The sequence below is a fragment of the Rutidosis leptorrhynchoides genome, chromosome 10 (genome assembly GCF_046630445.1).
Source record: "Rutidosis leptorrhynchoides isolate AG116_Rl617_1_P2 chromosome 10, CSIRO_AGI_Rlap_v1, whole genome shotgun sequence".
Taxonomy (NCBI): Eukaryota; Viridiplantae; Streptophyta; class Magnoliopsida; order Asterales; family Asteraceae; genus Rutidosis; species Rutidosis leptorrhynchoides.
In genome coordinates, this window is record NC_092342.1 from 273,998,963 (window position 1) to 274,012,689 (window position 13,727).

Below are 13,727 nucleotides of genomic sequence, written 5' to 3' on the forward strand. Positions count from 1 at the left end.
AGGTGGTTTATAGTGAACAAGAATTAAATAGCAGGTGGTTTAGGTTGTGTTTTCGTGGTGGTGACTTAAGTTTGAAGAAGGTTTATGGTTTGATGGATAGTTGAACAGAAAAATAAAACGACAGCAACTTTTCGAATGAATCAGAAAAATAAAAGTTGCAGTAAATATGGTGATGATTTGTTCGGTTTTCTTCGATCATTCAACATGAAGTAGCAACAACAAGCGTAGCAGTATTCTTGATGGTGAGGGTGGTGATTAGATGGGTGGTCTTTGATGGTGTTTCTCGATAAATCCAGTGAATCGGGTAATGATGATGATGTTGGGTTTCGATGGTTGTTTGGGTGATAGAAGATGGTAGCCTGGTGATGGTATGGACTGAACGAAAACAGAAATATGCAACAGTATAGCAGTCCAAATCGAGGAAACAGTTGGTGGTGTTCGTTGTCGGTTCAAACAGAAATGAACAGCGGTTGCAAGATTTAATTGGGTTTGGATGGTGATCGTGTTTAGTGGTTTGAAGTGATCGAGTAAAAAAGTATAGTACAAGTATTGATGGTGATGGCGGGTAGTGAGTTTTGGTTGTAGTGATGGCATCGGGTTGTGATGTCATGTAAGAGCACAAGGGGGTGAGTGTGGGGTGGTGTAGGTGGTGATTGTAATGAAGATAATGGTTGTTTGATGGGTGTCGAGTAACAATAGAAGTAGCCATAGTAGGTGGTTGATGATTCACAGGTGGTGGTAAGGTGATGATCAAACAAAAAGGATAGGAGGTTTGATAGTGGTTTGCGAACCCAACAATAGTAGTCGTTGATACATGGTTCTAACACTTTGAAGAGCAGACATAAGTGATGGTTGAGTTGAGAATATGAAAACAATCTATAAACTAAAATAAGTGGGTTTGATCATACACTATATATATATATATATATATATATATATATATATATATATATATATATATATATATATATATATATATATATATATATATATATATATATATATATATATATATATATATATAGTATTGATATTGTTAGTGTTAAAGTGGTAACATAGTAATACAGAAATGAATCGGTTAAAATCTATCAAGTGGGTGTAGTGGGTGTGGGGTATTAAATAACAAAGAAGAATAAATCATCTTTCTATTTGTCCAATTCGATTAGTGAATGGCAATTAAAGAAACAGAATTGAATAAGGACATATATCCAATGTGCACACATCATAAAATAATAAAATATATGTTAGCAGCCATAAATATTTTGTATCGACATATTTTAAGATCTTATTTCGTGTCTTGTTGTTAATAATGATATTTATAAAAATAATAATATTATTATAACAAATTACACAGTTATTTAAGATGAGTTATTATAAATTTGTATATTTCAATCTTAATCCTTGTAAATCTATTTATAAAGAGTTTGTCACTTTCTTGTTTTTAGTCCCAAATAAGATATACAGAGTATTAAAATCCAAACTTTCAAAGAAATTGCATTTTGAATAAACTTATCATTTACGAAATCTTTTTACAGATCAATAATTACAATCATTATATTCGAAACTATTTATATCCGAATTACATTATATTTATTATGTTATAATAACAATTCAATTATTAATTCACTTCATCAATTCATATGATATACTTTATTATATCTAATTATTATTTATATACCTATATATATACATATTTAATTTCAAACAATCGTTCGTGAATCGTCGGGAATAGTCAAAGGTCAAATGATTCCATATAATAGTTCAAAAATTTTGAGACACAACATTACAGACTTTGCTTATCGTGTCGAAATCATATAAAGATTAAGTTTAAATTTGGTCAGAAATTTTCGGGTCGTCACAGACTAAACGTTACCGTGCTAAGGGGAAAATTTGTGCTGCTATATCACCCACACATATATAAAGTTAAAGTACTCGTGTCTAGTATGTAAAACATAAAAAGCGTATGTATTCTCAGTCTCAAAAATAGTTAAAGTAAAAAGGGAGCTATAACTCACAGTGAATGTGCGGTAAAGTTGATACGAAAATGTAAGTAAGTATTAAGTCGGTCCAAACAAGTAAGTTGGTCGATCCAAAAGGTCCTCGACCTAAGTCAATGGTTGCTAAGTCAGTAAATCATCCCAAAAGGTTTAAAAGTACGTAAGTTAAGTCTTAAGCATCATCATTATCATCATACGTAAAAGATTAAGTAAGTTTTCAATCAAGAATAGAGATCGAAACAAAGGGCTGACTTCGGACACCTGCTATGACCTCTTTACAAACTAAAATGATGCACGGCCATTGGCCAAGGCTCTGTTTGTGAGTCCTCTTACCGCTGTCCAATTTTCAGATCCTAACTCGATGTCGTTTAACCGTGGCGACAGTTCAAAGGTCAGAAATTTTAGCACGTCGTTACGAAGGTGTAGTGATTTTCGGAAGGCTATAAATCCTAAACCGTATATCGGATTTAGGCAAGTCTTAAACAAAAAGTCATATACTCAAACCGAACTATCTGGAAATCAACTTTCCAGAAGCCCCAGGAGTCTGATCGGACCCTGAAAAACATAAACAAGTGCTCCGGTTGGTTTCTTGGTGCTTGATGCTTATCACGGTTCTCATCCTTGATGCGTATAAGCCTCAAGTGTACAACTCTTTGATGTTTTAGCATCATTATGACCAAGTTTTAACCATCAACACACAACTAAAGTAAAAGATAACTTTCTATAGGTTTTGAACATCAAAGTTGTCTCTTTATTGTATAAACACAATAAAGCTTCAACCTTTGTCCTTTTGATATAAGTTTATGCATCTTCATCATATGAGACGATGAAGACTTGATTTTTATCACCAATAAAATCATAGAAAGGTTCCAAGTAAGTGAGATCTACAATAATAATTTAGATCTCTAGTGTTAAGAAACCCTAAGCTAGAAAGCTTGGATCTTTACAAGATTAATGAGACCATAAGCTAGAAAGCTAAGATCTAGTAAAAGTAATGAGATCATAAGCTAAAAATCTTAGATCTAAACAAAATAATGAAACCCTAAGCTAGAAAGATTGGATCTTTAATGTTCTTGAAGATCTTTAAAGCAAAAAGTTAGATCTTCAAGTTTCATGAAGATCATAAACACAAATTTTGATCTTTTAACAAAATAAAGTGTTCTTAAGCTTTAAAACTTAGATTCAACAAAGTAATGAAGATTCAAAGATAAAAAGCTTGAATCTTTCATGTTCTTGAAGGATTCAAATCAAAGTTTGAATCTACAAGATATAACAAGATTAAAAAGCTAAAAAACTTGATCTCATGATGATGATGATGATGATGTCGTGATTAAGAAGAAAAAGAGAAGAAGAACAAATTCAAGAACTTACAATTTCTTAATATTTTAGTGTGAGAAAGACGAAAGAGAGAATTAGAGAGAAAGTGTGTGTGAAATGAGAATGAAATGAAGTGTGAAATGAAGAATCAAGCTTGAATTTATAGTGGTGGTGGGGGTAGTGGTGGCCGACGGTTTGGGGGGGGGGACAAGGGGGAGATCATTTTGCTTTTTCATAGTGGTAGTACAAAGGTGGTGCTTGTATGTTGGGATTCCATGCAACAAAGTGTAGGAATGGTACAAAAGTGTGCTTATATGTTGGCTTATCTTAATGGGTTTTTGTTTTATATCTTAATGGGCCATAAATCCATTAAAATTGGGCTAACTTAAAAGTCCATTAGCTAGAGCAGGGTGGGCCTAAGTCCATTAAGGTAAAAAGTCCATTAAGACTAACTAGTATGCATTTGTAAAACACTAAGCGTAATTAAGCAACCAATAAGCCAAGTAATTGTCATTAGAAAATAACAATTAGTATTACGTAGTCATAATATTCCAATTATGACAAAAGTTTAACGTGTACAAAGTACATAGCTCGTTTTAAATGACAAATGACACTGACGGTCGTAAAAGCATTCGAGGATCAAGTTAAGTGATTACACACTTAATAACACATTGTAAGATATTAACGAAAGTAATTAACATGTATAAATATCCCAGAATATAATATAGCTCAGTATGCACAAATACGCAGTTTCGTGAAAGTAATAAATATAATTATAAGTCGAAAAAGTCAGGTCGTTACATTACCCACCTGTTAAAGAAAATTCCGTCCTGAAATTTTAAGATGAGGTAGACGGTAGAGTCGAGAAAAGGTGTGGATATTTCTGCATCATCTGATCCTCTCATTCCCAAGTAAACTCGGGTCCTCATTTAACATTCCAACGGACTTGGACGATTGGAATCTTGTTGTGTTTCAAATTGACCTCACGGTCCATGATCTCAACAGGTTCTTCCACAAAGTGGAGTTTGTCATCAATCGTAAGCTCATCGAGTGGTATGACAAGTTCTGGTTTGGCAAGACACTTCTTCAGGTTTGACACATGAAAAGTGGGATGAATGGAAATCAATTGAGTCAGAAGATCTAAACGATAAGCAATGGGTCCAATACGTTCCAAGATTTCAAAAGGACCAATATATCGCGGATTTAGCTTTCCACGTTTTCCGAAACGGATTACACCTTTCCAAGGTGCGACTTTCAACATTACGCGGTCACCCACTTGGAATTCGATATCTTTACGTCTAATGTTGGCATAGCTCTTTTAGCGATCATGGGCCATCTTGAGCCTTGCTTGAATTTAAACAATATTCTCGGTTGTTTCATGGATTAGTTCGGGTCCGGTGATTTGCTTGTCACCTACTTCGGCCCAACAAATAGGAGAATGACATTTGCGGCCATATAAAACTTCGAAAGGTGCGGCATTAATACTCGAGTGATAACTATTGTTGTAGGAGAATTCGGCTAGAGGCAAATGCTTTTCCCAAGCTTTTCCGAAGTCAATAACACAAGCTCGTAACATGTCTTCCAAGGTTTGAATCGTGAGTTCACTTTGTCCGTCGATTTGTAGGTGATATGCGGTGCTCATGTCTAAACGTGTTCCCAAGGCTTCTTGTAAGGAACGCCAAAATCTAGAAGAGAAACGGGCATCTCGGTCAAAAATAATCGATAGGGGTATGCCGTGACGAGATACAATTTCCTTTATGTACAGTTGAGCAAGTTTGTCCATTGTATCAGTTTCTTTCATGGCTAAGAAGTGAGCGAATTTGGTGAGAAATTCAATAATAACCCAGATGGTATCATAACCGCCTACCGTCTTTGGTAGTTTCGTGATAAAGTCCATTGTTATTCTTTCCCACTTCCATTGCGGGATTTCGGGTTTTTGAAGTAACCCAGACGGTTTCTGATGTTCGGCTTTGACCTTGGAACAGGTTAAACACTTCCCAACATAAGTAGCAATGTCCTTTTTAAGATTCGGCCACCAGTATTGTTCTTTGAGATCGTGGTACATCTTACCGGCTTCGAGATGAATCGAATACCGTGACTTATGAGCATCGTCTAGAATAAGGCTTTGTAAATCCCCATAATTAGGCACCCAAATTCTTCTGACAAAATGTCGGAGTCCAGTCTCCTTAACCTCGAATCGAGAGACGAGAATGTTCAAGCGTTCTTGAGAAATATTCTCATCCTTGAGAGCCTCATCTTGGGCTACACGGATTTGGCTATTGAGATTTGCGTGGATGGTGATGTTTAAGGCTCGGACACGAAGAGGTACCATTCTTTCCTTTCAGCTTAAGGCATCGGCTACTACGTTTGCCTTACCAGGATGGTAACGAAGTTTACAATCGTAATCGTTCAATGTCTCGATCCACCGTCGTTGTCTCATATTTAGTTGCTTTTGATCGAAAATGTGTTGGAGGCTTTTATGGTCAGTGAAGATGGTGCTTTTGGTCCCGTAAAGATAGTGTCTCCGCAATTTGAGTGCAAATACAACGGCTCCAAGCTAGAGATTGTGCATCGTGTAGTTTCGTTTGTGAATCTTCAATTGTCAAGAGGCGTAAGCAATAACCTTCTTTTGTTGCATCAATACGCACCCAAAACCATGTTTTGAGACGTCGTAATATACAACAAAATCATCATTGCCTTCGGGAAGGGATAAGATAGGTGCGGTGGTTAACTTCTGCTTCAGGGTTTGGAATGCCGACTCTTGTTCGGCCGCCCAAACGAATTTCTTCCCTTTATGAGTTAATGCAGTCAAAGGATGCGCAATCAAAGAGAAACCTTCGATGAATCTACGATAATAACTGGCAAGGCCTAAAAATTGGAGGATATGAGTAGGAGTAGTGGGGGTTTCCCATTTGCTAATGGCTTCGATTTTCGCGGGATCGACTTTGATACCCTGATCACTCACAATATGACCAAGAAATTAAACTTCCTTCAACCAAAATTCACAGTTGGAGAATTTGGCATAGAGTTGTTACTGCCTCAAGAGTTCGAGCACGAGTCGAAGATGTTGTTCGTGTTCTTTTTCACTTTTGAAATAGATTAAGATATCGTCTATTAATACGATGAAGAATTTGTCTAGATACGGCTTACACACGCGGTTCATAAGATCCATAAACACGGCAGGTGCATTAGTTAAACCGAATGGCATCACGAGAAACTCATAATGACCATAATGAGTTCGAAACGCAGTCTTAGGGACATCGCTCTTCTTCACCCTCAACTGGTGATAACCTGATCGCAAATCAATCTTAGAGTAAACGCTTGATCCTTGTAGTTGATCGAATAGATCATCAATTCTGGGAAGGGGATACCGGTTCTTGATTGTCAACTTGTTTAGTTCGCGATTATCGATACACATGCGGAAAGATCCGTCCTTCTTCTTCACGAACAAAATGGGAGCACCCCAAGGTGAAGAACTTGGTTGAATAAATCCAACGTCTAGCAATTCTTGTAGTTGACTCTGCAACTCTTGTAGTTCGGAAGGTGCAAGTCAATAAGGTGCGCGAGCTACAGGTGCAGCTCCTGGTACTAGATCGATCTGAAACTCCACTAATCGCGATGGTGGTAATCCCGGTAATTCTTCTGGAAAAAGTTCAGGAAATTCGCTTACAATCGGCACATCCTTCACACTTTTCTCCTCAGACTCCAATTTCTTTACGTGTGCCAAAATAGCAAAACGCCCTTTTCTCATGACCTTTTGTGCCTTCATGCAACTAATAAGGTTCAGTTTTGGGCTACCTCTCTCCGTAAACTATTAACGGCTCACCATTCTCGCAAGGTATACGAATAATTTTCTCTCCACAGACAACTTGTGCCTTCACCTTTGACAGCCAGTCCATACCGACTATCACGTCAAAGCTCCCCAACTTAATGGGTATCAAATCAATCTTAAAATCCACACCAGCTAAGTTAATTATACTTCCACGACAAATTTGATCAGCTTTCTCAAATTTTCCATTAGCTATCTCAACAAGATAATTCTCGTCCAAAGGAACTAATGACCAATCTAACTTAGAGCAAAAATGTCTACACATATAACTCCTATCGGCACCAGTATCAAACAAGACAGAAACTAATAGTTTATTAACAGTGAATGTACCTGTAACCAAGTCAGGATCCTCGCGGGCATCTCTGGCATTCATGTTAAAGACTCTTCCACATGCAGGTTCGCTATCCTTTTTCTTGTTAAGACATTCATTCTTGAAGTGACCCTGCTGGCCGCATTCAAAGCACTTCCTTGGCGCATTGAGGTTCGCCTTCACAGCTGAAGTGTTGATCTTACAATCCTTGCTGATGTGTCCAGTCCTCTTACACTTCTCACACACCACATTGCAGTACCTAGTATGATGCTTATAGCATCTCTTGCATTGAGGAAGGCTACCTTTATAGTTTGGATTAGGGCTTCTCCCCTCATTGCTTTTTCTAAAGTGCTCATGCCTCTTGACTGGATTCTGATCAAAACCTTTACCCTTGTTTTCATCCCATTTGCGCTTCCCATTACTTGCTCCAGATTCTGATTGCATGTTCTCTGGCTTTTGGCGGATAACTTCATCCATCAAGGTGTGCGCTATGCGCATAGCTTCCGGGACCGTTCCTGGTTTTGAAGAGGTGACATTTCCCTGGATGTCCTTGGGAAGTCCCCATAGATACCGCTCCATCGGTTTGTACTCAGGAGTAACCATTGTGGGGCACATTAAGGCTAACTCCAAGTACCTTCGATTATAGCCATCAAGGTCAGTTCAGGAAACCTTCAACCCCAAAACTCCGTCTCCATCTTCAGAATTTCGGTTCTGGGGTAGTACTCCTCGATCATAGCCCTCTTAAACTCCTCCCAGGGTGTTGCATATGCTTTATCAATTCCCCGAGCCTGGGCGAATGTGTTCCACCATGTCAAAGCGCTATCCGACAACGTGCAGGAGGTGTACTTAGTCCTATTCGTGTCAGAACAGTTGCTAACCCGAAATACCGATTCTAGCTTCTTCGGCGGGGTAGAAGGTGGCGGTACAGGCTCTTCCTCGGGGTCCTCCTCAGAATCCTCCTCGGGATCCTCCTCGCTGGTCTTGTCGGAAGATGAACTGTCTGAGTCATCTGAAGGTGGTGCAGGTGCATCACGTGCTGGAGAATAGGTCCAGCCGGTGGTCATAATCTGATGTCTACCAGGTGGAACCGGCACAACTCATCCATCAACGGTGTATCTGCCCCAGTATCCACGTTCGTTAAGAAATGGACTGCCCCCGTTTACCCCAGGGATCACGGTACCATTGGAATGATACTGTGGCCCTGGGAGACTAGGGCTGGGTGGAGCTGGGATCTCCTCGGGATCCTTATCACTGTCTGAGATGACCATTAGGTCAGGTGAGTGACTACTATCCCCAGAAGTTGCAGCATGGTAATAACAGTGTCCTATAGCAGTATCATGCAATCGAAAGAAGATAGTTGTAGCATGCAGTAGTGAGAATATACAGTAGCATACGGCAATAACATATAGTAGTAATAGTAAGCAGTAGCATGTAATAGTTCCGCAGAAACAAGTAAACGATCAAGTTGTAGATTAGTCCTATTAGTGAATCCTAATCGACTTGGTCAAGACACACTAAGGAAGCCTAATTCCCTACAACCGATGCTCTGATACCAAATGTGACGACCCGTCTAAAACCATCATGTACGTATCATCAGCAACAGGTCCATTACACGGTATAATACTATATGATGTTTTAAAACAAGTTTTGCATTCATGAAAAGGTAACGTTTCTACCAGCGTCAAATATTTTACAAAGGCAACATGCTTCTATGAATAGAAAGCATTAACAAAAGTACGTGACACTAAGGACATTACAAAACCATGGTTCGAAAATAACATAAGTAGTGAATGCAAAAATAAAAGTGAAAATAACATAAGTAGTGAATGCAAAAATAAAAGTCCATGCTTCAGACATCTCTAACAATGCAGCGGAAGTCTAACACAGCGAGTCTATAACAGCAGAAGCAATTTCATCTAAGCACCTCAGAAATAACATGCTTAAAAACATCAATACGAATGTTGGTGAGCTATAATTTTATTGTAAATAATAATGTAATGTAGACCACGAGATTTCATATTCAAAACAGTATGAAAAGGTATATGCTTAACCGTGGGCACTTGGTAACTAACTTAACGTAAACTAAATATCACCCCCTAAAAGTACACTTGGCGAGTGCGTTAAAATAGACGAAGTATTAAACACCCGTTAAATGCTAGCGCGACTAGCCCGAGTGGGGATGTCAAACCTTATGGATCCATATCTAAGATTCACGTTCACCGATTCATAAACCAATGACTAAACGTTACCAAGCTAAGGGGAAATTTTTTGCCGTTATATCACCCACACATATATAAAGTTAAAGTACTCGTGTCTAGTATGTAAAACATAAAAAGCGCATGTATTCTCAGTCCCAAAAATAGTTAAAATAAAAAGGGAGCTATAAGTCACAGTGAATGTGCGGTAAAGTCGATACGAAAATGTAAGCAAGTAGTAAGTCGGTCCAAACAAGAAAGTTGGTCAATCTAAAAGGTCCTCGACCTAAGTTAATGGTTGCTAAGTCAGTAAATCATCCCAAAAGGTTTAAAAGTACGTAAGTTAAGTCTTAAACATCATCATTATCATCATACGTAAAAGATAAAGTAAGTTTTGAATCAAGAATAGAGATCGAAACAAAGGTCCGATTTCGGACAGCCGCTACAACCTCTATACAAACTGAAATGATGTGCAGCCAGTGGCCAAGGCTCCGTTTGTGAGTCCTCTTACCGCTGTCCAATTTTCAGATCCTAACTCGATGTCGTTTGACTGCAGTGACGGTTCAAGCGCGAGTAGGTTAGAAATTTTAGCACGTCGTTACGAAGGCGTAGTGATTTTCGGAAGGCTATATTCCTAAACCGTATATCAGATTTATGCGAGTCTTAAACGAAAAGTCATCTACTCAAATCGAACTATCTGGAAATCAACTTTCCAGAAGCCTCGGGAGTCTAATCGGACCCTGAAAAATAGAAACAAGTGCTCAGGTGGGTTTCTTGGTGCTTGATGCTTATCACCGTTCTCATCCTTGATGCGTATAAGCCTCAAGTGTACAACTCTTTGATGTTTTAGCATCATTATGACCAAGTTTTAACCATTAAAACACAACTAAAAGTAAAAGCTAAATTTTTATAGGTTTTGAACATCAAAGTTGTCTCTTTATTGTATAAACACAATAAAGCTTCAACCTTTGTCCTTTTGATACAAGTTTATGCATCTTCATCATATGAGATGATGAAGACTTGATTTTTATCACCAATAAAATCATAGAAAGGTTCCAAGTAAGTGAGATCTACAATAATAATTTAGATCTCGGTCGGAAATAATCGATAGAGGTACGCCGTGACGAGATACAATTCCATTTATGTACAGTTGCACAAGTTTGTCCATTGTATCAGTTTCTTTCATGGCTAGGAAGTGAGCGGATTTGGTGAGATGGTTAATAATAACCTAGATGGTATCATAACCGCCTACCGTCTTTGGTAGTTTCGTGATAAAGTCCATCGTTATTCTTTCCCACTTCCATTGTGGGATTTGGGGTTGTTGAAGTAACCCGGACGGCTTCTGATGTTCGGCTTTGACCTTGGAACAGGTTAAACACTTCCAAACACAAGTAGCAATGTCTTTTTTAAGATTCGGCCACCAGTATTGTTCTTTGAGATCGTGGTACATCTTACCGGCTCCGGGATGAATCGAATACCGTGACTTATGAGCTTCGTCTAGAATAAGGCTTCGTAAATCCCCACAAGTAGGCACCCAAATTCTTCCGACGAAACGCCGTAGTCCAGTCTCCTTAATCTCGAATCGATGAGACGAGAATGTTTAAGTGTTCTTGAGAAATACGTTATAGGTATACACATAATCAACATACATTCTCTACAAGAGAATTCGACGCCAACACCCTTAACCAAGGGTTTATACCTACCTCCACAATCTGCCAATTTAGACACCTAAAGTGGACTTCACCAAATACTACTACGGGTGATAATTCTGACCCATTCAAAAAGGTACAAACTAACACTTATTGCACTTGACCTTACAAAACTAACCCATAAGTGCAACTTGACCCAAATTGCACTTAACCACCAAAACAAGTCAAGTTTGACCCAATATCACCATTACTAGTAATTACGTCATAAATTCACCAATTTAACACTTAACATAAGTGTTTAAACATCCATTTGACCAAAACTAGTGTCATTACCAAATTCGACCCAATCAACTTACCCATTTTGACATAAGTCCCAAAAACGTCCAAAATCATTGATGACTAGTGATTATAATTCCAAAACACTAAGTAACACCTAAATCAAGTATTTACATACTTGATTCACCAAAACTTGACTCAAAACTCATTTTGACACCAAACCAAGTCAACACCCATTTTGACTAGCAAACTTGTTTTCAAAAACATCAAAATCACTAACAACCTTTCAATCTAGTGGTTTAACACCCAAACCATGAAAAATACTTTCAAATCGTCATCAAACCCTAAACCCACAATAATTGAGTTTACTCACACAACACATACAACAAAACTCCCAATTTCATGAGAAATGGGTCTTATAACCCAACACTAACTCCAACCCTAACACAAAACAATAACCAAACAATAAAATTCAGATTCAGGACTTACCACTACAATCAAAACATAGCTAGAGATGAGGTGAACAACTTTAACACTTGCCTCTTCGATTGATTCAACCTTCTTCTTCAACCTTTCAAGGTTTCTCTTTCTAAAGGGTTTCCTCTCTCTAACAAGATGAGAGTGTTAGATATGAAGAGGATAAGATGGAATGAGGATAAGGGTGAAAGGGAACCAGTTTTGTGGCAAAAACCCGTCCCTAATGTGAAAAGACCAACTTACCCCTCATTTAACCCTTTTTAAAACGTGCAGAAAAATGCTGGTAGCAGTCGAGGCGTGGCGCGCCTATAATGGTCGTGGCGTGGCTCTAAGGCTAAACCGAAGTCAGACTTTTTTCCAAAATTTAAAAAACCCGAAACAGGCTAGCCGCGGCGCGCCTACATCGACCTGTGGTGCGGCTTCTCTGGTAAACAGTTTTCTGATTCAGAAGTTCAGGGACTGAAGTCGTCTGATTCTAATTCCGATGTAAAATCTGAAAATGCATAAGTGTTAGGTTGACTTTTAATGGCACTTTCTACTGCACATTACTGATAATTTCAGGAACGTTTTCTGACGCACAAAATTCAGGATCTTACAACTCTCCCCCACTTAAACTAGATCACGTCCCCGTGATCTCCGTCACTTAATTAACCGATCCTACACTCAATGGTCCTTCGACACACATCCAAGCTCGATGTCCATAAAATTTCCATTAACCCAGAAATCTCACCACACACTAATAATCACTAGCGTGCATTACCACAAAAACAGTATCTCATACACTCAATTTCCAAATGCCCACTTAGGAAATGCGGAAAACACCACATATCCCATCAAGTTCTCCCGGCTAAAACACGCAAAAAGCTACATCCATATCTATATCACCCAACACAATCTACTAGGTCCACTACGCCGTGAACCAAGTCTTGCATTAGTCCAAATCGAGAAGGATGCAGGCCACGATAATACTCCGTACTTCAACGGTTCATAAACGCACCACTCAACGGTCGCACATCCGCTTATGCGCAAACATTTGTTTTCCACCCCATAAAACTCGTGATTCTCAATTTTACAAGTTGATGCCAATGGAGAAATCGACACACTCCTCCGACGAGCACTTCTTAAAGTCACCACAACCGGGTTATTCTTTCAATGAAGAAATTTCGGTATCCCCAAATAATCACACTGGGAACACAAACTATCCCATCAATCGATTCACACACGGCCACCAGTCTCTGGATTAATCCAGGACTACATTAATACACCACGAGCTAGACATAACATCAATACACGACACAGGGTTTCTCCTCTAAACCCTACGACACAACCACACAAGACGGCCTTCTAGTACTAGTATGGAAACTATTCGCATACTAGAATCCTTCCAACAGCGAATTATCATCACAAAATTTCTGCAATTCGCCATACGACCCACAAAATATGCACTAACACCGGGTGAATCCTCCTACCTAGATCATCCGTTAAGGATAGCCTCAACATTCCAATGCAACCAACGGGTCGCATCACTAGGGAACACACTCTCGCAAACAAACAATATCCGCGCGTCTCTAAGTGAGACAATCGGAACCGGCACTCCCCGCTTTACAATCATCCATAGCGTGGAATAATCCACTAACGATTTCCACGAACACGTTTCCCAAAAGGGAAAAATACAGT